The sequence below is a fragment of the Penaeus vannamei genome, chromosome 30 (genome assembly GCF_042767895.1).
Source record: "Penaeus vannamei isolate JL-2024 chromosome 30, ASM4276789v1, whole genome shotgun sequence".
NCBI classification, from domain to species: Eukaryota; Metazoa; Arthropoda; class Malacostraca; order Decapoda; family Penaeidae; genus Penaeus; species Penaeus vannamei.
The window spans coordinates 10566252-10571251 of record NC_091578.1 but is presented as its reverse complement, the minus strand read 5'-3'; the positions used below and the strand labels follow the sequence as shown (position 1 = coordinate 10571251).

General features: G+C 41.6%; 1 pseudogene; it reads left to right on the top strand.

The window, feature by feature from the left end:
• Window positions 1-979: 979 nt before the first annotated feature.
• Window positions 980-5000, top strand: part of LOC113815551 (zinc finger protein 208-like) — a 26976-nt pseudogene continuing 22955 nt past the window's right edge.

Genomic DNA, 5000 nt, shown 5'->3' with positions numbered 1-5000 from the left:
AAGAAATAAATATATAAATAGAAACGTGAGGTTAACCATTAATCCCTTGCGTAATTTCTTAAAAACAAACTAAAATATGTCTTAAGAATAAAATCAGATGGCACAAGGTATGAAACTGGATGTCCTTGTTGACTATGAATATAATTTTCGACCCGTAATCATGTTTATATTTTTCAGGAGATAGTATCGCCCTAATGAAATACATACATTGTTTTAAATAACAACGATGTTTACTTCCATTGACATTTTTGGATTAATAACAACACATGCGGTCGCATACATTACAAACCTAATATGAAGGATCAGTTATTAATCATCCATTATGGAAAACGATTAAATATGTAGTAAATAATATATTTCCGGTAACGGAGTGTAGCATTTAGGTTAACTCTGTCGTGCCTTTTACATTGATAGGTTGAATTATGTGAAATATTTACACAGCAATCGCGTTTTTGACGAAGAGATTTTCTTTAACATAAATCTGAAATTCAAGAATGACCAAAGAAAGTCTGGAAAAATATAAATCAAAGACTAATGTGCTACGAAGTCTTCAGCTAGGCTGCCCCTGCCTCACGCCTTGATATATTTTTGATAGCATTGAGCTCTCTTTGTACTCTTACAGATGTAATTTGTAATTTCCTACATTCTTCTGATAACAGCAAATATCAGTGCTAATACCAGTTGAAGTAATGACTTCCTTGAAAGCGATCCTGAACGCGATGATTTTTGGCGGAAAATCTCACGACGGATTCTCGCGAACGGTTTGGTCGTGACGTCATGATCATGCAGCTCAGAGGCTTAAACTTCAACAACAACAAAAGTCAAGGCGTATCTTATGATGAGGGGCCTACTTTGCCTAATTGCTTTATTTTCCTATATTCAAATATAATATTTTGCAATTATCAATGCTATCATTTATAGGTATGACGAAAACAAAACGTCATGATGACGTCACGGCCCCAGGCAGCCCGAGGCCAGCGCGAATGGGCTCAGTGTTAGCCTCGGCATCCGTTGATCCTTTCGACATTGGGTTCAGGGAACATTTCGACTTCTCGGCCGCATAAGTGCGATGGCTGAGGACGCAAAGCAACTATTTTCGACGGAAGAATGGCTCTCCTTCCCGGAGATCGAGAAGAATCGCTTCGAGAATATCCTGAGAAACTACAAAGCGATGAAAGACATCGGTGAGTTGTGTCGCTTCGAATGTGCATTTCACTTCCATCGGTTATTTACCGGAAACGGATTTTTTTAAGTGAGGCCGTAGAGATGTGTCAGTTCTTAAAAAGAGATAAGGGTATTCACTCAAAAGGAAGTTCACTTTAAAACAAGGAAAAGCTGCCTTCACTGAAACCATTGGTGTCAATGGATTGAATTATATGAAAACTGGAATAGAGGCGTCAAGGGGGGGGGGGGGGTCAATTACCTCGCAAAAACTGACACCCTCTAGGCTTGATAGCAACAGGGGAATAAGCTAGCCGCGTGCAAAATGCCTGTGATTTGCATGGATTCGACCCTCGATGCCCTTTTCGAGCTCCATCTTTGTAGAAGTAAGTGGTGGTGTGTTAGGTTTTGTTGGAGCGCCAAGAGGCAGAATGTGTGCAAAAGGAAATGTAGAGAGTACAGCTAAGACAAGGTTAAGGAAACGCACGATCTCGAAGGCTTTTAGCGTCCATGTAAGGCTCGTTGGTTATGGAAGCGGAGGGTAGCAAATACATTGCCTGGAAAAGCGTAGCTCTAAATATGTGTGATACATATACAATTATTTTTTTCGTTTATATGCACACACACCCTTTCCAACACAAAAACTTCTGCGCAGACAACTAGATATACATCTGAAACGCGGGCATGGGCTTGTGTAAAATCTTCTTTTCTTTTTTCTTTCTTTTTCTTCAGCTTATTCCCATTTCTATACGGGGTCGCTGTTCCTCGCTAGCCTCTTCCATCTTGCTCTGTCCATTGCATCTTCCCTTCTGAGTCCCTTGTCTTCCAGATCTTTCAGCCTGTCCCTCCAACTTAACTTGGGTCTACCTCTCCTTCTGCGTCCATCCACGTGCATTTCCATAACTTGGTTTCCAATATGGTCTTCTTCACTTCTGATGACATGCCCATACCAGTTAATCCTTCTTTCTTGTATCTTTGCACTCACTTCTGTGACCTTGACTGTACCTCTGATGTAGTCATTCCTGATCTTATCCTTCCTCGTGACACCACACATCCACCTTAACATCCTCATCTCTGCTACATTCACCTTCTTTTCATGCACCCTCTTAATTGGCCATGTCTCGCTCCCATAAAGGATAGCAGGTCTCACAGCTATTTTATAAACCTTCCCTTTGAGTCTTGCGCTGATCTTCTTGTCGCAGAGTACTCCTGAAAACCTTCTCCATGCCTGCCACCCTGACTGAATGCGTTGCTTTACTTCTACATCCAGTTCACCATCCTCTGTCACATGTGAGCCTAGATATTTAAAAGCTGGTACCCGCTTAATGATCTCATCATCCATTTCCACCCCACTTTCCTCCTCAAAATCATTAGATGAGAGGTACTCAGACTTTGTTCTGCTTATCTTCAAGCCTCGGTCCTCCAAAGCCCTCTTCCATTGCGAAAGTTTGTCTCAATGATTCTTTAGTATTACACACTAAGACAATGTCATCTGCAAATAACATTGTCCAGGGTGCCTCCACTCGAATTCCTTCGCTTAGAACGTCCATTATAAGGTCGAATATATACGGACTGAGAGTAGAGCCCTGGTGGAGCCCTACTTTGATGTTAAATTCATCCGTTATTCCGACGCAACTACTAACTTGTGATGTTACATCCCTATACATATCTTGAACCAATCTTACATACTTCTCGCTCACTCCCTTTTCTCTCATGCACCTCCATACCTCTGACCTCGGTACACGATCATACGCCTTCTCGAGGTCAATGAAAGCCATGTGCAGTCCCTTCTGTTTCTCCCTGTACTTTTCCATTGTCTGTCTTAAGGCAAAAATAGCATCTGATGTGTGTCTTCCCTTAACAAATCCAAACTGGTTCTCACTGATGACCGTTTCAGCCTCGATCCTCATTCCAATAGTCCTCTCCCAAAGCTTCATTGTATGTGAGATCAATTTAATTCCCCTGTTGTTAGTACAGTCCTGGATGTTACCCTTCTGTTTATATATGGGCACAATAGTGCTCTTCCTCCACTCGGATGGACTTTTCTCTTGCTCATATATTTTACTTACAAGATCCCACAAAGCATCTACAGCAGCCTCCCCAAGGCCTTTCCATGCTTCTATCGGGATGTTATCCGGTCCAACAGCTTTGTTTGATTTCATTAATCTCAGCGCCTTTTCCACTTCTCTATGTGTTATGTTATCAGTCCTCCTCTCTGTTGGTAAGCCCACTCCTATTTCCACTCTTGGGTTCTCTACATTCATTAAGTTTTCAAAATATTCCTTCCATCTCCTTTTTATAGTATCATCATCATACAAAACATTTCCTTCTGTATCCTTCATATGCCTGATATGTGTCTGATCTTTCGCACGCTTGTCTCTGGCCTTTGCTATTCTATAATTTTTTTTCTGTCCTCCTCTTGTATCGAGTTCTTGATACATTTCTTCCCTTGCCTCAGCTTTAGCTACTGCCACTGTTTTCTTTGCTGCTTTGTTCGCTGTTTTAAGCCTTTCTTCATTTTCCTCATTTCTGTTTTTATAATATTCCTTCCTTGCAATCTTCTGCTTTATAGTTCCCGAGATTTCTTCCTTCCACCACCAAGTTTCCTTGTCATTGGGTGGTCCTTTACCAGATGTCATCCCCAATATTTCCTCTGCAGCTTGTCGGATCATTGAGGCATTCCAATTCCACCACTCTTCAACTCCCTCCCTCAACTCTATCTGCTCCAGCACTCTCTCCCTGAACAAACTTCTCTGGTCTTCGTCTTTCAAATTCCACCACTTAATCTTAGGTATTGCCCTTTCCTTTCCTCCCTCTTTTGATGTTAAACTCCCCAATAATTAGGTGATGTTGTTTGGCAGCTGTTTCTCCCTTAATTACCTTAAAATTTCTGACTTTACTCATTTTACTTCTCTTGTATGATATATAGTCCAATTGTGTTTCCTGTCCTCCACTTTCATATGTATTGTAATCCTTCTTTTTAAAGAACGTGTTCAATTTAGCCAGATCATATGCCACCACGAAGTCAATTAGCCGTTCTCCATTGGGATTTACAGCCACGCTCCCATATCTACCATGGACACGCTCTATTGCCAAGTTTCTCTCTCCCACGTGACCATTGAAATCGCCAGCTATCAAGGCTGTTTCAAAATCCGGTATCTCTGTGCACACACTATCTAGGTCTTGCCAAAATTTGTCTTTCTCTTCATCATCGCAGCCTACTTGTGGTGCATATACACTCATTATATTAATGATTGTATTTCCGATAATTAGTTTAATCAACATTATTCGGCCATTCTTTCTCGAGACACTGATGACGTTTTCTTTATGATTGGGACTCAGGATCATTCCAACTCCATTCCTTCCTCTTCCATCTGCTCCACTGTAGAAAAGCTTAAAGCCTCTCCCCAGCTCTCGGGCCTTATTCTCCCTCCATCGCGTTTCCTGTAGGCAAAGTACCTCCAACTTTCTTCTCTCCATGAGATCCACGACCTCCCTCCCCTTTCCTGACATTGTGCCAACATTAAGGCTGCCGACTTTAACGGCTTGAATTTGAGTGGAGTTAGGCATTTAACCTCTCCCTGCAAAACCGGATATTCTTAGCACCCTCTGCCCATTTAAGGGCTGCCGGGGACTGAGGGCCGATATTCTTTCAGCTTCTGTCATGTTGGTTTGGAGCGGTTTTTATTTTACGATGGGCTTGTGTAAAATGCAAAAACTAAACACGCACATTTGGATTTTTCTAGTTTCAAATATTACAATCATGGTTTTACCAAAATGCTTCACTGGATTCTGGTATTTCCTTCATCACCGGCTTATACACATTTCCTCTCCAAAAC